The following is a 21,333-nucleotide window of genomic DNA, read 5'->3' on the forward strand; positions in this document are numbered from 1 at the left end:
CCCTTCCTGATTTCACTCCTGCGTGCCTGAGCAATATTTTTATACTCCTCCTGGTCATTTGTCCAATCTTCCACTTCTTCAAACGGCGCTGCCTGCCAGTGCACTCAGCCTCACTTGGCAGGTAACAAAGGGATCGAGTGGCCGTCCAGTTTCTGGAGAGTGGCTGACAACACCCGACCTTCTGCCCTGAGGAGAAACTGACGTGAGACAAGGCAGGGAGGTCATTCTTGTATTGGACCAACTTCCGTGGGGAGAGAGCGAGAGAGAAGCGAAATGCAAGCTGCACTCTTTCCCTAGCAGCAGGTGGGCCACGCTGCCTCCGATGGCCTGGCTTCCCGGACGGGACCCGCTACAACTTAGATAATTTTTACCTCAAGGTTCCCAAGACACAGACAAGGTTTTCATCTCGAGGCCAAAAGACCAAAAACATCAAGACACTTGATCACCGCCTTGGATAGGCCAAGATTTAAAAGTTTATTAGAAAATATTTGAAAATGAACGATACAGAGAGTTGAAACGTCAGCTATTGGTCATCGGGGTGACATACAGAGTATAGGGCAATTTTAGTTTGAAATGTTTATTAGAAAATGTTTAAGAATAGATACAATTTAGATAATGCTTTTACAGAGAGTTTGTAACATCAGTTACTGGTCATCAGGGGTGACATACAGAGTATAGGGGATGCTAGTACTTTGGTATTGGACAGCACATAACTTATACAGTGTGCAATGTCCCCAATGTGGGGTATACTGTGGGTGAGTTCAAGATACCTTCAGCAAGCAGTGAGGGTACATCACGCATACAACAGTTAAAGACAGTCATAGGTATAAATAAGCAAGCCAGGTAATGGGGATAGAATGACCTCACATGGCAAAGTTAAGGTCTGTCGCACTCGATCTGAGCACTACACCCCATCTGAGCTCAAAGAGCTGAGCACGCAAGAGCGGCGGCCTGGGCGGGCAGGGGAGGCCTGAGCGGAGGGGCGGAGCCGCGTGAGCAGGTATGCAGATCTGTGTGCGAGCAGAGAATCGTGGAGCGGACGCAGGCTGCCAGGCAGGGCCCGACTTTGGCACCGAGCTCGGGTGGGAAGGGACGGTCTCCGGGGCCGCGTCAGGGCAGCTGTCGGCAGTGGGGCCGGTGTGGGCGAGGCCGCCGGTGGGGGCGCGCGGTCCGCCCCGTGTGTTATAAGTGTGGGGCGAGCGAGGCGGGCGGCGGCCGGGCAGCAGGAACTCATACTTACCTGGCAGGGGAGATACCATGATCACAAAGGTGGTTTTCCCAGGGTGAGGCTCATCCATTGCACTGCGGGTGTGCTGACCCCTGCGATTTCCCCAAATGCGGGAAACTCGACTGCATAATTTGTGGTAGTGGGGGACTGCGTTCGCGCTCTCCCCTGGTGATTGGTTTGAACAACAGACAACTGACAGTGGGCTGTTTAGGCTTAGTGCACTGCAAAGCAGATTCTCAGGAAAGCAGTTATTATTCTGGGCCTTTGGGAGTGCTCTTTCCACAGGCCCTGTACTTCTAGGTATCTTTGTCACACGTTCCTCCTTGTAAGCAAAGCTCAGCTCTGAAACTTTACTTGGGTCTCTCTGTGTTCTTGGCTTTCCTGGTCTTTTGCAGCTGATCTGCTCTCTAGTCTGCTTTTGGGGGCTTGGACTGGTGCCTTCCTTGGCTCTATGGGGAGCCTGCCTGCCTGCCTGCTCTGCTTCTTCCCTGCTTGTAGCTTCTTGCCCGGCCCTTCTTCTCGGCTCTTCCTCCTTTGACGGGAGGACGGCCTGTCCAAAACGCCTGTCCCACCTGGTCTCCTCGTCCAACAGGCAGCCTCGCCCCTGCCCTGGGGCCGCTTTGGCTTTCGCTGTCTGTTCCTGTCTCTGGTGGCCACCCTGTCTGTGCTACGGAGACTAGGCTGTCACAACCCCATGCTGGAGGAGGGCTTTCCGTCGCTTGAGGCCCACCCACCGCCTCCCGAATGCCCTTTAGCTACGCTGCGGGTTAGCGGCGTGGCCGTGTCGCCCAGGAGCGGGTTTTCCTTTGCACACCTCTGACGGACGGAGCTGTTTTGACTTAACTGTTCAGCACGCACCGACCCTCGGGCCTGGGCTGCACGGGAACGAATCGGGCGCGCTACATCAGTCCGCGCCTTGGTCGGAAGAATTCTTCCGTCCACCTAGCTCCCGCCTTCGGGAGGTGGATGGCCGGCACCAACGAGGAAAACCTCTCCAGGACCCTTCTCCAGGAACAGTGCCCTTCCGTTTGGGGAGATTATGCTGCTTTAAAAAGAGAAATTGTTTAACTGCCTTTCTCTGTGGCATGGTTGACTTTGTATTGCTTCCTCTGGCTCCTTATAGCAGTTGTGTTCTGAAATCTTTAGGGTTTGACTTCATTTATGATGAAATCTTGCTGTAACTTTATTCTAATTTTCAATGAGTAACTAGACCTGAGCTGTTTGGTGTGTTAGTGGAGGATTGTTTAAAAACCTGGGATTCCACTTTCGGCTGCCTTTCCATTACATTTCCTCTGAAAGCCCACCGAAAGCCTCCACTTCCCACATAACTCTCTCAAACCTGCAGTCATCAGGCATACAGAAGATGCTTACAGTTTCACTCCATACGAGTCCAGTTCCTTGCTGTTTCCTGTCTAACCACTGCACACATATGGTATCCCCTCCCTACCCGGAGCTGCTTCCTGGCTTTTCCGCTCAGGACAGGAAAACGAGAATGGAGAAGTAAGCTGTGCAGGGAACTCTTCCTCAGCTCGCACTCCACCCCCCAAGGGCCTTTCGAGGTCTTCTACGGACTTCAGGTTTCATTTGATTTCCAAGGTTTATGGGCTCATTAATTAGCCATCTCTCCTAATGCAGGGATCCCACGGGTCAGACCAAAGATCGATGGCCCAAAAGAGCTAAGAAACAGAAATAAAGGTGAGAGCTAGGCGTTACATTCAGATGAGCATCCAGAATCTGACTGTGCCTTGGCATGTTCAACGCTGCCGAAAAGAAGGAGCTCGTCAGGTCCCTCTGCTAGCACCCAAATCTGGTGGCTAGTCGGTCTGCTGAGAAATAAGGAAAAGGAAAAGAATTAAAGGAGTCAGGCAATAACAAGGAAATGAAAAGGTTTGTCCAACGGGTTCTGTCCGATTGACCATCTTCCCAGCTACCCGTCCAAGTTAAAGACCTAGCCCAGTATCCTGTCTGCTGACAGCGGCCAATGCCAGGTGCCCCCTACTATACTTTTTTCATACTATAGAAAAGCTTCAGCCAGTGACACCAGCTCAGGGAGCACTCTTCTGTTTTTCTCACAGCAGGCAACAGCCTTGCCAAAGCAAAGCCTTAAAAAATTGGCTACAAACTCATCAACATTCCTCTCCACGGAAATCTTTTGTAAAAGGCGAAAGATTTATACGAACTGAAGAGAAAGCAGAGCATGTAGAACACGTGGCAGAGGCGCTGCCGGGGCAACCGCCTACGCTCCCAAAAGTCAGGGTGACTACTCTCCCAGCCCGCTACACCGCTAGCTTTCAGAGGAAATGGAATTGAACCGATTGGCAGCCCGAGTTGGATCATCGAAACCGGGGACACAGGGAGCAAAACCAGCCCCTCGACCAGGGACTCGCTTCGCTGCACGCAATGCACTGTGGCTATGCAAATAAGATGCTGCGGCCGTCTCCGGCGCTCAAAGGAGTCTTTTCTCCGGGCTGCCTCTGCTCCTTCCCCGGCTGGGCGGAGATTGGGATGGGGCAGCTGCTCTCCTGAGACAGTCCCGCTGATGCCCAGGCGCATGGAGGACGGAGCCCGGACGAGAAGCCAGAGGGCACTTGGCCCACAGCTAAAACCCGGAGCACACGCACACACGTTGCAAAGGAACAGGAGCCGGATCTTGCACATGAGATTCTATCTGCCGGCCGGGTGCGACCGCGTTGTACCTGCCGCTTGGTCTGCCTCTGCTGCAAAGTAGCTCGCCTCGCTCAGATCCTTGGGGTTCGCTGAGCTGCAGCTCACCTTGATACACGGGAACAGCTTCAAATCATGGAATATCAGGGTTGGAAGGGACCTCAGGAGGTCATCTAGTCCAACCCAATCCCCAACTAAATCATCCCAGCCAGGGCTTTGTCAAGGCTGACCTTAAAAACCTCTCAGGAAGGAGATTCCACCACCTCCCTAGGGAACCCATTCCAGTGCTTCACCACCCTCCTAGTGGACAAGGGTTTTCCTAAGATCCAACCTAAACCTTCCCCACTGCAACTTGGGACCATTGCTCCTCGTTCTGTCATCTGGTGCCACTGAGAACAGTCTAGATCCATCCTCTTTGGAACCCCCTTTCAGGTAGTTGAAAGCAGCGATCAATTCCCCCCTCATTCTTCTCTTCTGCAGACTAAACAATCCCAGTTCCCTCAGCCTCGCCTCATAAATCATGTCTTCCAGCCCCCTAATCACTTTTGTTGCCCTATGCTGGACTCTTTTCAGTTTTTCCACATCCTTCTTGCAGTGTGGGGCCCAAAACCGACACGGTACTCCAGATGAGGCCTCACCAACGTCGAAGAGAAGGGAACGACCACATCCTCGATCTGCTGGCAATGCCCCTACGTATACAGTCCAAAATGCCGTTAGCCTTCTTGGCAACAAGGGCACGCTGTCGACTCTATCCAGCTTCTCGTCCACTGTAACCCCTAGGTCCTTTTCTGCAGAACTGCTGCCTAGCCATTCGGTCCCTAGTCTGGAGCAGTGCACGGGATTCTTCCGTCCTAAGTGCAGGACTGGGCACTTGTCCTTGTTGAACCTCATCAGGTTTCTTTCGGCCCAATCCTCCAATTTGTCTAGGTCCTCTGTAGCCTATCCGTATTCTCCAGCGTATCGACCGCACCTCCCAGTTGAGCGTCATCTGCAAACTTGCTGAGAGTGCAGTCCACGCCATCCTCCCGATCCTTAACGAAGAGATTGTACACAACCAGCCCCAGGACCGAGCCTTGGGGCACGCCGCTTGAGACCGGCTGCCAATTAGACGTGGAGCCATTGATCACTACCCGTTGAGCCCGAGGACCTAGCCAGCTTATAGTCCACCTTATAGTCCATTCATCCAGCCCAAACTTCTTGAACTTGCCGACAAGAATACTGTGGGAGACCGTATCAAAAACTTTGCTAAAGTCAAGGAAGAACACATCCATTGCTTTTCCTCATCCACAGACCCAGTTCTCTCCTCACAGAAGGCAATTAGGTTAGTCAGGCGTGACTTGCCCTTGCTGAATCCATGCTGACCGCTCCTGATCACTTGCCTCTCCTCTAAGTGCTTCAGAATTGATTCCTTGAGGACCTGCTCCATGATTTTTCCAGGGACTGAGGTGAGGCTGACTGGCCTGTAGTTCCCCGGATCCTCCTTCTTCCTTCCCTCTTTTAAAAATGGGCACTATATTAGCCTTTTCCCAGTCATTTGGGACTTCCCCCAATGGCCATGAATTTTCAAAGATAATGACCAGTGGCTCTGCAATCACACCCGCCAACTCCTTTAGCACCCTCGGATGCAGCGCATCCAGCCCCATGGATTTGTGCTCATCCAGCTTTTCTAAATAGTCCCGAAGCACTTCTTTCTCCACAGAGGGCTGGTCACCTCCTCTCCATGCTGTGCTGCCCAGAGCAGCAGTCTGGGAGCTGATTTTGTTCGTGAAGACAAAATCACGAAGGGGGAGGGTGGGGAAGCATTGAGTACATTAGCTTTTTCCACATCCTCTGTCACTAGGTCACCTCCCTCATTCTGTAAGGGGCCCACACTTTCCTTGACTTTCTTCTTGTTGCTAACATCCCTGAAGAAACCCTTCTTGTTGTTACTCTTAACATCTCTTGCTAGCTGCAACTCCAAGCGTGAGTTGCCCTTCCTGATTTCACTCCTGCGTGCCTGAGCAATATTTTTATACTCCTCCCTGGTCATTTGTCCAATCTTCCACTTCTTCAAACGGCGCTGCCTGCCAGTGCACTCAGCCTCACTTGGCAGGTAACAAAAGGGATCGAGTGGCCGTCCAGTTTCTGGAGAGTGGCTGACAACACCCGACCTTCTGCCCTGAGGAGAAACTGACGTGAGACAAGGCAGGGGAGGTCATTCTTGTATTGGACCAACTTCCGGTGGGGAGAGAGCGAGAGAGAAGCGAAATGCAAGCTGCACTCTTTCCCCAGCAGCAGGTGGGCCACGTCGTCTCTCTGATGGCCTGGCTTCCCGGGACGGGACCCGCTACAACTTAGATAATTTTTTACCTCAAGGTTCCCAAGACACAGACAAGGTTTTCATCTCGAGGCCAAAAGACCAAAAACATCAAGACACTTGATCACGGCCTTGGATAGGCCAAGATTTAAAAGTTTATTAGAAAATATTTGAAAATGAACGATACAGAGAGTTGAAACGTCAGATATTGGTCATCGGGGGTGACATACAGAGTATAGGGCAATTTTAGTTTTAAATGTTTATTAGAAAATGTTTAAGAATAGATAATACAGAGAGTTTGTAACATCAGTTACTGGTCATCAGGGGTGACATCCAGAGTATAGGGGGATGCTAATACTTTGGTATTGGACAGCACATAACTTATACAGTGTGCAATGTCCCCAATGTGGGGTATACTGTGGGTGAGTTCAAGATACAGTCAGCAAGCAGTGAGGGTACATCACGCATACAACAGTTAAAGACAGTCATAGGTATAAATAAGCAAGCCAGGTAATGGGGATAGAATGACCCTCACATGGCAAAGTTAAGGTCTGTCGCACTCGATCTGAGCACTACACCCCATCTGAGCTCAAAGAGCTGAGCACGCAAGAGCGGCGGCCCGGGCGGGCAGGGGGAGGGGCCCGAGCGGAGGGGCGGAGCCGCGTGAGCAGGTATGCAGATCTGTGTGCGAGCAGAGCATCGTGGGAGCGGACGCAGGCTGCCAGGCAGGGCCCGACTTTGGCACCGGGAGCTCGGCGTGGGGAAGGGACGGTCTCCGGGGGCCACGTCGGGGCAGCTGTCGGCAGTGTGGGCCGGTGGGGGCGAGGCCGGCGGTGGGGGCGCGGCGGTCCGCCCCGTGTGTTATAAGTGCGGGGCGAGCGAGGGCGGGCGGCGGCCGGGCAGCAGGAACTCATACTTACCTGGCAGGGGAGATACCATGATCACAAAGGTGGTTTTCCCAGGGTGAGGCTCATCCATTGCACTGCGGGTGTGCTGACCCCTGCGATTTCCCCAAATGCGGGAAACTCGACTGCATAATTTGTGGTAGTGGGGGACTGCGTTCGCGCTCTCCCCTGGTGATTGGTTTGAACAACAGACAACTGACAGTGGGCTGTTTAGGCTTAGTGCACTGCAAAGCAGATTCTCAGGAAAGCAGTTATTATTCTGGGCCTTTGGGAGTGCTCTTTTCCACAGGCCCTGTACTTCTAGGTATCTTTGTCACACGTTCCTCCTTGTAAGCAAAGCTCAGCTCTGAACCTTTACTTGGGTCTCTCTGTGTTCTTGGCTTTCCCTGATCTGCTCTCTAGTCTGCTTTTGGGGGGCTTGGACTGGTGCCTTCCTTGGCTCTAAGGGGAGCTGCCTGCCTGCCTGCTCTGCTTCTTTCCCTGCTTGTAGCTTCTTGCCCGGCCCTTCTTCTCGGGCTCTTCCTCCTTTGACGGGAGGACGGCCTGTCCAAAACGCCTGTCCCACCTGGTCTCCTCGTCCAACAGGCAGCCTCGCCCCCTGCCCTGGGGCAACTTTGGCTTTCGCTGTCTGTTCCTGTCTCTTAGTGGCCACCCTGTCTGTGCTACGGAGACTAGGCTGTCACAACCCCATGCTGGAGGAGGGCTTTCCGTTGCTTTAGGCCCACCCACCGCCTTCACGAATGCCCTTAGCTACGCTGGGGGTTAGGGCGGCATGGCCGCGTCGCCCAGGAGCGGGTTTTCCCTTTTGCACACCTCTGACGGACGGAGCTGTTTTGACTTAACTGTTCAGCACGCACCGACCCTCGGGCCTGGGCTGCACTGGGAACGTAAATCGGCGCGGCTACGTCAGTCCGCGCTTTGGTCGGAAGAATTCTTCCGTCGACCTAGCTCCCGCCTTTCGGGGAGGTGGATGGCTGGCACCAACGAGGAAAACCCTCTCCAGGACCCGTCTCCGGGAACAGTGCCCTTCCGTTTGGGGAGATTATGCTGCTTTAAAAAAGAGAAATTGTTTAGCTGCCTTTCTCTGAGACAAGGTTGACTTTGTATTGCTTCCCTCGTGGCTCCTTGTAGCAGTTGTGTTCTGAAATCTTTAGGGTTTGACTTCATTTATGATGAAATCTTGCTGTAACTTTATTCTAATTTTCAATGAGTAACTAGACCTGAGCTGTTTGGTGTGTTAGTGGAGGATTGTTTAAAAACCTGGGATTCCACTTTCGGCTGCCTTTCCATTACATTTCCTCTGAAAGCCCACCAAAAGCCTCCACTTCCCACATAACTCTCTCAAACCTGCAGTCATCATGCATACAGAAGATGCTTACAGTTTCACTCCATATGAGTCCAGTTCCTCGCTGTTTCCTGTCTAACCACTGCACACATATGGTATCCCCTCCCTACCCGGAGCTGCTTCCTGGCTTTTCCGCTCAGGACAGGAAAACGAGAATGGAGAGGTAAGCTGTGCAGGGAACTCTTCCTCAGCTCGCACTCCACCCCCCAAGAGCCTTTCGAGGTCTTCTACGGACTTCAGGTTTCATTTGATTTCCAAGGTTTATGGGCTCATTAATTAGCCATCTCTCCTAATGCAGGGATCCTACGGGTCAGACCAAAGATCGATGGCCCAAAAGAGCTAAGAAACAGAAATAAAGGTGAGCGCTAGGCGTTACATTCAGATGAGCATCCAGAATCTGACTGTGCCCTGGCATGTTCAATGCTGCCGAAAAGAAGGAGCTCGTCAGGTCCCTCTGCTAGCACCCAAATCTGGTGGCTAGTCGGTCTGCTGGGAAATAAGGAAAAGGAAAAGAATTAAAGGAGTCAGGCAATAACAAGGAAATGAAGAGGTGTGTCGAACGGGTTCTGTCTGATTTACCGTGTTCCCAGCTACCCGTCCAAGTTAAAAACCTAGCCCAGTATCCTGTCTGCTGACAGGAGCCAATGCCAGGTGCCCCCTACTATACATTTTTCCTACTATAGAAAAGCTTCAGCCAGTGACACCAGCTCAGGGAGCACTCTTCTGTTTTTCTCACAACAGGCAACAGCCTTGCCAAAGCAAAGCCTTAAAAAATTGGGTAGAAACTGATAAACATTCCTCTCCACGGAAATCTTTAGTAAAAGGCGAAAGATTTATACGAACTGAAGAGAAAGCAGAGTATGTAGAACACGCGGCAGAGGCGCTGCCGGGGCAACCGCCTACGCTCCCAAAGTCAGGGTGACTACTCTCCCAGCCCGTGTCAAGGCCTTTTGGGGCTGATGTCATTTGCATGGTTACACCCACCCCGGATTGCATGATGGGAGTGCTTGTCCAAACGGTCATTTCAGCTGCTGCGATATCCCCAGTCTCTTTGTTATTGGGGCAGGAGTAATCCAGTGTATTTTCCTGTTGATTTTGGATCAAGGACAGAGTAACTGTACCTGGCATTTGAGGCCTGAGAGCGTCACCCTCTCCTGAAAAGTATTCACCATTTAGGGGTATGGGTTCCTAACGGCCGCTCATGGAGGGAGGTAGAAATGGATGTTTGTTGGTGTCTTGCAGGTGCTGCTGATGTCCTTTCTGCTGTCCCTGGTGTGGAAAGACAGAGGCAGAGGCAGTTTTGAATCTATTCAAATTGTTGTTAGTGCTGCAGTTGCTCACCCTAAGCTTATGCCGTTAGATTTCTTTCATGGGGTATTTAGTCCTGAGGTAAAGGTGTGTTGTGAGGGAGTGAGGTACCAAAAGTCAGTTGCAGAGGTGGTGCATATGCCACAGAAGTCGTGTGCCCCTGCTCAAGAGTCCAGTATTTCCATAAACCCACCCACTGACCTGTGACTAACAATCTCGCTCTGCTAACTTTTCCAGCAAAACTTTTCTACCAGGTTCTTATGCAGCAGTATATTTCTACCAACTTTAGCTTTTAAGTACCATCAAAGACAACCTGTTTAAGTATAACTAAAATTCCTGCTTCTGCATTGAAGATTTTCAGTGTATGCTATAACACATTATTTAAAAAAGAATAATAATTAAGTCTATTTTTAAACTAAAGAGAAGAAAACCATAAAATATGTGTTTAGAGATTGCTAAAGAATCCCATGGTGCAAAACACAAATATTGATTTTCAATCTCTTTTAACTTGCTATTGTTTGGAACCCATGTGCCTTGTCTAAAGATTTTTATGTATGTTCGGGTGAGTTCTGAAATCAAGAACTGCTAAGTACCGTTCTACTGTTCTTGATTCATGTCACCAGGATTACTACACTTAATTACTCTTGCCCTAATAAGAAAGAGTTTGGAGATCCCACAGCAGCCAAAATCACCATTTGGACAAGCACCCCCATCATGCAATGCAGGGTGGGTGTGACCATGCACATCAGCAACTAAATGCCTTTGCATCACATCACCAACAGATGGCAGGGTAGAGTTCATTCTGACCCTGCTTACACCCTCCCAGCCAAGAATTGGTGGTCCTGATACATCACACTCCCTGTTATACCAACTCATTGGTATTGAATGCTGAAGTTATGGCTAGCAAAAGTAGCCACCCATCTCTGCCCTGTAGCATCCAGCTTAGCCCTTGTTAACACAGAAGTCAGTGGATTGTTCTCTGTCCATAGCTGAAACTGAGCACCGGACAAGTAGTCTGGAAATTTCTCAGTCATGGCCCATTTCAAGGCCAAGAACTGCAGCTGGTGGATGGGATAGCGAGTTTCGCTATCAGACAGTCCTCAGCTGGCAAAGGACACAGATTTACATTTATCTTCCACTTCCTGGTAGGCGAGTGCTCCCAGACCCTCCAAACTCGCATCAGCATGCAGGATACTGTTTGTTTGGTCAGCAAGGACTAGGACTGGCACATGAATCAGGCAAATAATGATTTCCCGTAAAGCCCTGTCACATCTCTCATCCCGCCATGTCCCCAATGGAGAGGAGAGGAGCCCCTCCCCTGTCCCAGGCCGGGCGTACCAGATCTGTGGGGGCAGATGTCCATGGCCCAGCCCAGGTGAGCTGGAGCTGCTGGGGAGAGAAGTTCCTTCCTCAGCCCGAGCCCACCAGAGTTGATGTTGCAGTGGGGGAGAGGTATCTCTCATCTGGTTTTTAGATACTCTGATGAGAGGGAGCAGGAGAAAGATTTTTCTTCTCCTTGCATTTCAAACCCTTCATACACACACCCCCCCAACCACTTTCTGCTCTAGTCTGATCTCTCTCTCATGTCTCCAGGGCCGTCATTAGACATAGGCAGCTGCCTAGGGCACCACTAGGTCTGGGGGCACCGCTCTGCTGGGAGCCCGGACAGATGGGAAGCAGTGGAGCATGTAAGAGCAGGGCTGCTGGGTCCTTGCGTGCGCCGATTGCAGCACAGTCTGTGGGAGGGGATGGGCTGCGGGGGTCTCTGGTATGGGGAGGGGGTTGGGGTGGGGGAAGGAGCTCACCTGTGAGTGTGACTCTTTCCCCCCGGCTGAGGTGAGGTGAGGCAGGCTCTGCGGCTCTGGAACCAGTGTCCTTTGTTGTCCCCATAACATTCATTCTTCTCCCCTGCCCCATGGAGCACCCCTCCTTTCTCCCTCCTCCTCAGGAGGATCCCTCTCTCTCTCCTCCCTCCTCCATCAGGGCTGGGTTGGGTGAGGTGCTGGGGGGTAGGTGTGGGGGAGGAGGCTTGCTGGCTGCCTGCTGAGGAATGACAGTGAAAGTAACTCACTTCCTGGGCAGTGAGCCAGGATTGGAATGTCACACGGGGCTGGGATGGGGTTAGCCAGATGTGTGAAAAATCAGGACAGGGGGTTGGGGTAGGGTGAGCAGATATCCCTATTTTATAGGGCCAGTCCCAATTTTGGGGTCTTTTTCTTATATAGGCTCCTGTTACCCCCACCCCCAACCCCAGACCTGAATTTTCACACTTGCTGTCTGGTCACTATAGGTGGGGGGAATTGGTGCATATATAATACACACCCCCAAATATCGGGACTGGCCCTATAAAATCAGGACATCTGGATCTGGTCACCCTAGCTGGGAGCGCCTCCCCCCGGGCTGGCAGCTGCCACCGATCCATCTCATCCGGGGGGGAGCTGCACAGGGCAGGATGAGCTGCTGTGGCTCCATGGGTGACCTGTCCCTGAGATCAGATGCTGGGCTAACTTCACCATGGTCCGTAAGGCTGGTGGTGGTGCCCATTGGCGTGTGATTGGACCTGAGGGTTTGCTGCTGCTGTTGCTATTCTGCACCCCAAGAGGTGGATTTTGGGGTCTACTACTGCAGCTGTTGGACCAGCAGGCTGGGGGTGAGCCAAGCATGAAAGCAGTACTGTGTTGCCATTTAGATTGTCATTTAACAACTTTGTTTGCCAAAAATTCTTGCTAACAATCCTGAATCCAATTTCAATATTTTTTTTTAAAAAAAATCAATATCTTAGCCAAAACAGAAAATTAAGTTGTTGACAATTATTAGTGACAGGTTTGGTTTGAAGCAGGGAGTGGGCCAGTTTTCATCAGAGAAACAAAAAATGTCGACTGACTTTCCTATAGCCTATTACTCCTGATAAGAGCCCTCCAACAACTGTAATATGCTCATCTCCTTACTAGTGTATAAAGCAGGGGTTGGCAACCTATGGCACATGCGCCAAAGGTGGCAGGTGAGCTGATTTTTGATGGTACGCAGCAGCAGGCTGATCAGCTCAGCTCATCACTGCTCTGGGGTTCCGGCTGCTGCCCTATTGTCAGCTGGGATACTGGCCGTCGGCCCCACTCAGCACCTGCTGCTGGCCTGGGGACCCCCAAGGAACCCCAGGCTGGCAGCGGGCTGAGCAGGCCAGCTGAACCACTCAACCTGCTGTCAGCCTGGGGTTCCATTCATTCAGCCGGCAGCGGGCTGAGTGGGCTGGTGGCGGGCTGAGCAGGGCCGGTGGAGGGTTGAGTGGCTCAGTCTGCTGTCAGCTTGGGGTGCCGGCAGCACCCAGCCTACTGCTACTCCGAGGTTCCAGCTGCCAGGCCCTTGCCAGTCAGGAGCCCAGCCGCCGGCCCCACTCTGCCTCCTGCCAGCCTGGGTGAGCAGAATCCCAGGCTGGTAGCGGGCTGAGGGGGGTTGGCAGCCGGGATCCTGGCTGGCAGGAGTTGATGGTCAGAACCCCAGACCGGCAGCGGGCTGTGCAGGGCCGGGGATCCTTGTCTCGGGTTCCAGCCACCAGGCCTGCTCAGCCCACTGCCGGTCTGGGGTTCCAGTTACTCAGCTGGCAGTGGCCTGAGTAGGACCTCAGATAATAACAATAGTTTATTTATATAATATACACATAGAGAGAGACCTTCTACAAACTTTAAAATGTATTACTGGCACGAGAAACCTTAAATTACAGTGAACTTGGCACACCACTTCTGAAAGGTTGCTGACCCCTGGTATAGACTGACCATATGTTGTACTAAGATTCTCCTGCTTTTTTTTTATCCTGTGAGTCAGTATAGCTTTTGCCAGGCCAGAAGTTGGGCAGCCAATGTTTTACGTTTTCACAATGTTTTCTCCAACTTTCATAAAGTAAATACATAGTTAATATGAGTTAAAAAGGCCAGGGACACTTCCTTGTGAAGAATCTGTACAGCAGATCATGCTAGAGCTGTGAAAATGTCAGTTTTTGATGGAACTTTAGAGGCAGTTATTTATCATGTATTTTATCATGTGAATGTGCTGCTATTGCTAATGTCTTTCCAAACAAAAATAAGGCACAATAGGACTTCTGTAACATTTCTGTGCGACCTTAATCTAGATGAGATGATTCTGTGCTGACTTCATTTTGGTCACTTTGTGCTTTACCTAGCAGTAAAACTAGGGTTATATTTTCCCACTGTTTGGAAACCCAGCTTATTAAACTGATTTTGCAGCCAAAAAAGCCAGAAAGATTGCTTTTAATTAAAAAAAATCTTTGTTTCAATACCTCTTCATATAAATTTCAATACAATTTTGACAAATGAAAAAATTATATTATTTGCATCATTCTGTCAAATCAGAATTTTTTCTATAGTGCTACTTCTTTAGTGCTAGTGCATCAGCATTACATTGTGCTTCATTAAGTTAAACTGGTTTTAATACCGTGAATGTGGCAAGTTTTCCAATAGTGTAAGCTTATATTTCTGTTGCTAAGAGCAGATCAGGCACAGGGGCACCAGTTTAATAATCTCGCCTAGGGCACCATAAATCCTAAGGACGGCACTGCATGCCTCAATTCTCTTTTTCCTGGCCTTGTTCCAGAGCCCTCACAGCCCAATTCTCTACCCTAACGTTGAGCACTCTACTGCCCCCTGAACCGCTCATTCCAACCCCACCCCAAAGCCTGCACCCCCTAGCCAGTGCTCTCATCCCCCTGCACTCCAACTCTCTGTCCCATGTAGCCTGATTTAGGGTGTACTAATAATATTAATTTGGAAAATATGATGAAAATGTAATTTATTAGCTTACATTTTATTTAATTTAATTGAGTTATAAAGTTACAGTTGCATTACTGCTATTCAAAAGATACATATGGCATTATATGCAACAAAGTTTTGGTTAATATACTCACACCCTTCCTTGATAACCTGGTGATAAGAGACACAGGACCAGCCTTGCAGTTCAGGTTTTCAATTCTTGAGTGAAAGATGCAGTGCTTTGAAAAAGCTAATGTTACTTAGGGTTTACTTGACTAAGTTAAACTTAAAATCAAATCCTAATAAACAAAGAATAAAAACTTAGGAAACCGAGCTTAGCCGAGTTACTTTGAAACTTAAAGTTTAAGAACAAGTACAGCCTACTGATAGTAGATAGAGAGTGGAGGAAGTAAGTCAGAATGACAGAGCGATGTGCTCTAGCGAGGTGGGTTACCTCTTTTATAGGGCACAAGCGCCAGGAATCCTTCCTCCTATGCTCAAATTTCATTCCTTACCCACAAAACATTAGGGTACGCTTACTTCATAGGCTAGTATGTTTGTGCATGTTGATGACATGTACATATGCACATAAGTTCCCTTGTGGTGTACGTGTTAATTCTGTGGGTACAACACTGAAAAACCCCTTATGCCATTCTCCATTGTCAATTGGTCTAGGTAAAGGTCTTAGACAGGCGTGGGTACTTCTCTATTTAAGTAACAAGATAAAGGTCAATTTTCCTTTCTGAGTAAAAGGTCACACTATAGAGATGCTCACTTTGCCTTAGCTTAAGATACAGGATATGGCCTGTAGGGCCTCGTAAGTCATGTGCCCCAACCCCCTAATCATTTTTATTGCACACCACTGGACTCTCTCCAGTTTGTCCACATCCCTTCTCATGTGGGTCCCAACCCCAAAAGTACTCACATTTCACCCCAATGGCCCCAAAATGTACATAGGGTGTTGCCATGGTCAAGTCACTCTTGAGCCTGCTGGCAGAGAACAAGGTGAAAATTAGCCAGGACGTTGCTCAGTCAATTCCCTCTGCTCCCAGCAGGTGGTATCAGAAAGCTCCAAGATGGCTCACTTCCCTTTCTCTCATCAGCTTCAGGCCCCAGGGTTACAAATGCACAAACCAGTTGGGAGTCTCCCCTGGGCTCAGGGTGTGGGACTGCTCTGAGGGGATGCACACTTGGGATATTAGTGCAAAGATACAATTTCAATTTCTCTTAGAGAAATTTGAGGGCAATTTATATTTGGTAAAAATCTTATTTAGTGAAAGGAAAGCTGCAGTGACAGCCTGGTTATTGGGGTGCAAAACACTTTCCTCCTGGGAGAAACAAGAAGTTAGAATTAGAAATTTACATCATTTGTTCCAATGTTCGCACAGGTTTAATTTTGCTTCTGTGTAGGTTTGTTTCAGGCTGTGACTGTTTTGGTTTATTGGGTTGTTTGGTTTTTTTTTTTAGTTGGAATGGAGCTTTTAATTGACATTTGCTGGATTCGAATGGTTGACCTGCAACACCTTTATACAGATTTGGCCAGTATTCAAGGATTCAATTCCTTTATAGGAGGTTTTAGTGGTCAGGCTTATTTATTTAATGTTATTTTTATCATCCTGCTGTAGCACACCTTTATGATAAAATGTTGAAATTTTCAATTTATGGCCTTTGTTAATTTTTATTTTTCAAAACAAAGTTTTCTTAATATTTGGGTTTTAAATTAAGCATTGTTTTTGGTTTTAACTTTTCATTTAGGTTTTGGTTGTTGATGGGATCTTTAAGAACTTTGGATTTAATACTAAAATTTGGACAGATTTAAATTATTTAAAGTAACACTGTTTACTATTTTATTTTATTAAAGGTTGTATTGCTCTAAACCCTGGCCGGGGGGGAGAGGAGATGAGCCTGGCCTTTAAGTGAGAAGGAGCAGAGGCATGAGAGGCATGGCCCCCGTGAAGGGTGGGGCCAGGTGATGGGAGGGAACAGCCCCCAATTTTTGTCTAGCCCACCTCAGTCCCCCACCAAACGAGAAGAGTCTGATGCCACCTGCTGGCCACTGCGTGTCACTGCTCTGTGCATTACCCAGATTGGTGAGAAACACACTCTGTGCATTACCGTGACTGGTCCGTGGGGGTCACTGCTCCTAGAAGGCAGACACACGCTGTGCATTACGCCACCTGGCCACTGGGTGCCACTGCTGCGCCAAGGGAAACACCTTCTGTGCATTACCCTGAATGACCACGAGGTGTCACTGCTGCTCCAAGGAAACATGCTCTGTGTGTTACCCTGATTGGCCACTAGGTGTCACTGCTGCGCCAATGGAGACATAAGAGCAGCCAGACTGGGTCAGACACAAAGTCCATCTAGCCCAGTATCCTCCTGTCTCCTGCCAGCCAGTGCCAGGGCCCCAGAGGAATGAACAGAGCAGGGAATCATCAAGTGATCCATCCCCTGCCACCCATTCCCAGCTTCTGGCCAACAGAGGCTACAGGCACCGCCCCTGCCCACCCTGGCTAATAGCCCTTGATGGACCTGTCCTCTGTTCATTTATCTAGTTCTTTTTTGAACCCTGTTATAGTCTTGGCCTTCACGACATCCTCTGGCAAGGAGTTCCACAGGTTAACTATGCAACTGCCCTGAGTTTTCCCCCCCACACACACACACCCCGGGTTGTATCTGGAAAAGTGGATGAGGATGAGGAGAGCCATGATGTGTCTGTCACGGGCTGGTGCCTCAGTTTCCTCTAGGCAGCAGTGCTGCAGGCTCCTTTGGTCAGTGCCCATGCAACTGTGTCGGGGGAAGGGGGAGTAGAGGCTCATGCTCCCCAGCCCCATGTCCCTCCCCCAGCAGCTAGGGAATCCAGGCCAAATGTAACCCTGGTAGCTGGGCCGGGATTAGCCTGGGCCGGGATAGGGCTGGGGAGGAATTGCGGGGGAGACAGATGCACCCGCTGTGAGGGGAAATCTTCCCATTCCCTGACAACCCCCCTCACTCCTTGCAGCACGGCGCCCCCTAGCACTTCTTACTCTGTCGTGGGGGTGTCTGCTGCCTGCTTCTCCCTTAGCATCGTCTCTCCCCACCCTGGGGCACTGGCGTCGCCCGTCCTGTGCAAACAGGCAGGCCCTGGTGTGCCCTATGGCAGTGCCCTGGAATTGGGGCAGCTGTTGGATGGAATATGGGGGTGGGCAAGGCTGGGGACCAGGACTCCTGGGTTCTCTCCCCAACTCTGGGAGGAGAGTGGAGGTTAGGGGGTAGAGTGGGGGAGGGGCAGGGCTGAGATCCAGGGCTTCTGGTTTTCTCCACCTCCTCCAGCTGCCTCGGTCCTTTCACTGACTTTCCTGTTCCAAATTCATTTGCCAACTTGTGCAACCCACCCCAGAGGTGGCTGCATCTCAGTGTTGGGTGAGGCACCCTTGGCTGCATCACCTCCTAACCGTGTCTCCCTCTCCCTGCAGGTGACCCTGCAGCAATCGGCAAACATCCGCAAGATCGTGGGGCACTTTGAGCATTGGAAGGCAGGGCCAGGCGCCCAGCACCCCCGCCCCGAGAATGGGACCCAGCCCCCTACTTTTATAGGGATTAAAGAGGGGCAAAGGGGGCAAATCAGAGGAGGGTGGCCAGGGTCTGAGCAGGGGTGGAAATTGACTGGTCAGGGGCTCAAGCAGCTGGAGGCAGAGTTAGGAGAGGGGCTGAAGGGCAAAGTCAGGGAGGAAGGAGCCAGAGTTAAGCCCAGGGAGGCGCTGCCAGAGGTTAAACCCGGCACAGGCAGGGGCAGAGGGTAACATTTACCCCGGGGCTGAGACTCCAGTGTTTGCAAAAACAGGGTGGGGAGCAGAGGGCTTTTCTATTTCCTCCCACAGGCAGCACCTCTCAGCATGGGCTTCCCAGGGCTGGGCTCTTAAAGGCACAGGCATCCCACTGCCTAGACACTGCAGCTCCTCTCTGATGTAACCTACTGAGGTGCTGCAGTAGGAGACTCAATTCAGTGAAACCTGGCATTCCCTATACGCCCCCCAGCCAGGGGGCTGTGCCCCCCCTTCCCCGAATTTCCCCAACCCCCCACCCCAGGGGGCAGGTAGTTACATGCAGCGCTGCCAATGTTGTCATTGGTTGCAAATTTGAATGGAAATTGAAACGTTAACACACACTTCAAAAGCAGATCCAACGTATGAAAAATACTTGTACCTGAGAAAGTAAAATAGGTTTGAAAAGTCTGGACAAAGCCGGGTTTCCTCACCTAGCTGTTGTGTTTGCTGACAATGTCGGTGCATTGGCTTCGGCAATGTTGGCCAACCTCAGAATTTCAAATGATGATTTGGAAGCAAGGTGTGAATGACTCTCCCCTGACAGCTAGTGATGAGCCAGGGTTGGGGGAGGCTTTGGGACCAGACTGTATTTACATGAACTCACCTACGCTGCCGACGTGTCCAGCAGACAGAGTTGGGCTGCCTCTGCTCTAGGTGCCCAGAGGAGGAGGGAAGGTGTGTGGGGCTCCAGCCTGGGAATCTTCTTCCCTCCTGCCAAGCCCTGACTATCAATCCTGGCCCCAACCCTCCTTTTTTCAAGCGCCATGTGGGCCAGAGGAAAAGTGTGGCAGGAAGCACAAGGCCCCAACTTGTGAAGCAGCGAGAATCCCAACCATCAGGGTAGCAAGTTCTAGAGCCCCAACCCACTGTGTCCATCCCAGCCAGAGACCTGGCTCTAGGAGATGTGAGTCACCCAGGAGGGGGGGAAAGACTGGTCTTACACAACTGGAGACAGGAAGTTGATCACTGTGAGCTCCAGGGCTTTACCACCAGCCAACACAAGGTCCCACTGAGATTTGAACTCAGATTGTAGGATTCAGAGTCCTGAGTGCTGCCCGTTACACCATGGGACCAGCTCATGCTGTCTTCTCTGTACATCGGTGACCCTCATGGGGCTGGCTTGTGTAAGGGGGCTCTTGGCCCTTTACTAAAACTTAGTGTGTGTGTGTGTGTGTGTGTGTGTGTGGGTGGGTGTGTGTGTGGGTGTGGTGCGGGGGCGAGGTTTGGTTGGCTAGTTCCCAGTCCCAATAGAAAGGGGAAGGGCCAATGGGAAATCAGGCCCCTGAGACTGACAGGCCCCTGGGCAATGGAGAGAGGACAAAGCTCCAAGTTAGCCGCACTGACAGGCCAGGCAGTGTAATGAGGGAGTCACCAGGCCAGGGGGTCCCATCCTCCGTGGGAGCTGGAACTGCCTGGGCCAGAGTGGGGCAGAGCTAAGGAGAGCAGGAGCCCGAGAAGAGCCAGGGAGCAGAGCTGGGCAGGTGTAGTGCCAGAAACTGCTCCTGTAGGACTTTGCTACCTGTAGCAGTTACTGAGACCTGAGGTTGTTCTTATTTGCTGACTTGTCCTAATTGGCTAAAACTTGACAGTGGTTTCTCTAGCAAAGGCCAGTCCCTGGCCCCTTGGTCCAGACATCCTCATTCACACCAGGCTGGGGTGACCAGATGTCAAAGATGAAATATTGGGACGCGGGTGGCGGAGCAAAAAAAAAAAAAAGCCGGAGGCTCCTCCCCCACCGCCAGGCGGCAGTGGCACAGCCCCATCTCCACTCAACTCTCGGCTCCGACCCCCGATACACCGCCCAGCTCCCCCATCCCCACGCTCCTGGGCCCAGCCTGGGCTCCGAGCTCTGCAGCCGAGCCGCGCTCAGGTCCCTCCTGCAGCTCCCGGGCAAGGGGCGAACCAGGCAGCTGGGCCTGGGCCCTCCTGGGAGGGCGTGTCTGCCCCACGTGTGTCTCCGCCCCCTGCCCACATGGGTCCTGCCTGCTCCGCACTGCCTCCAGCACCACTGCGCTGCCCCATAGGCTCCAGGGCTGGATTTGGGGAGAGATCTAATGGGGCAGTGAGGGGGTGGGGCTGGGGGCAGGGCCAGGGTGAGGATTTGGGGAGGGATCCAACGGGGCAGTGAGGGGGTGGGGCTGGGGGCAGGGCGAGGATTTGGGGAGGATCAATGGGGCAGTGAGGGGTGGGGCTGGGGCAGGCCCAGGGTGGGGATTTGGGGAGGATCAATGGGAAGGAGGGGCGGGGTCGGGGTGAGTGTCCCTCCGGGCTCTGCCTGTGGCCGGAGCAGAGGGCAAAATTATTTGTTTGTCCAGTGTCCCGACCAAACATTGGTCGGGACAGCGGGACAAACAGGCAAATATCGGGACAGTCCCAATAAAATCAGGAAGTCTGGTCAACCTACATCGGGCTTCAAGTTGAGAATCATTTCCCATTCCCGCTCTGTGGGAGGGGAGACTTTTAAACCCGCTCTCTGTGCGACTGCACATGGCTAAGCAAAGAGAACAAACCCCCAATCCCCCCCTGTGCTTTGGGAGCCAGGTTTGCGGTGGGAATTCTGTAGTTCAGATGACTTCACGCCTGGGCATTGGGATTCTTTACCAGTTTCTCTGGCACTGGGGCAGTTTTGTGCTCACAGCTGTGATGGCCGAGTGGTTAAGGCGTTGGAGTCGAAATCCAATAGGGTTCCCCTGCGCAGGTTCGAATCCTGCTCACAGTGAGGCCTGTGTTTTAGCCAGTCCCTCACCCAGGCAATACCTCTGTACACCCCCCTGAGACACTCTCAATTCTCTCCCCACCCCAAGTAAATCCTGTTCTGCTCCTTTCATAGAGATCCCTGGGACACCCCCTCACACTGTGTCCCTGAGGGGTCAGGCAAACTCTCAGCGCCTGAAGCCTCTGCCACTCACCTGGTGCCCCATAGATCAGCCATAGCCCTGGTTCTGCTCCTCTCTCTAGAGTGTGAAAGGAGCCAAGTCAGTGACTCCATGGGTGCTACGGGGCTGCAGAAACAGCAAGGGG

General features: G+C 51.4%; 5 non-coding genes and 1 pseudogene across 5 annotated transcripts; 3 read left to right on the forward strand and 3 right to left on the reverse strand.

Moving 5' to 3' along the window:
* Nucleotides 1-21,333, reverse strand: part of LOC120375816 — a 647,258-nt pseudogene that overhangs the window by 237,550 nt on the left and 388,375 nt on the right.
* Nucleotides 1,233-1,396, forward strand: LOC120376139. The gene has a single exon (XR_005587048.1). It is a non-coding gene; the product is annotated as a U1 spliceosomal RNA (small nuclear RNA).
* LOC120376038 lies at nucleotides 3,312-3,427 on the reverse strand. Its single transcript, XR_005586963.1, has one exon. It is a non-coding gene; the product is annotated as a U5 spliceosomal RNA (small nuclear RNA).
* LOC120376140 lies at nucleotides 7,101-7,264 on the forward strand. The gene has a single exon (XR_005587049.1). It is a non-coding gene; the product is annotated as a U1 spliceosomal RNA (small nuclear RNA).
* Nucleotides 9,185-9,300, reverse strand: LOC120376028. Its single transcript, XR_005586953.1, has one exon. It is a non-coding gene; the product is annotated as a U5 spliceosomal RNA (small nuclear RNA).
* On the forward strand, nucleotides 20,950-21,031 carry TRNAS-CGA. The gene has a single exon. It is a non-coding gene; the product is annotated as a tRNA-Ser (tRNA).

The sequence above is a fragment of the Mauremys reevesii genome, linkage group 12 (assembly GCF_016161935.1).
Source record: "Mauremys reevesii isolate NIE-2019 linkage group 12, ASM1616193v1, whole genome shotgun sequence".
Taxonomy (NCBI): domain Eukaryota; kingdom Metazoa; phylum Chordata; order Testudines; family Geoemydidae; genus Mauremys; species Mauremys reevesii.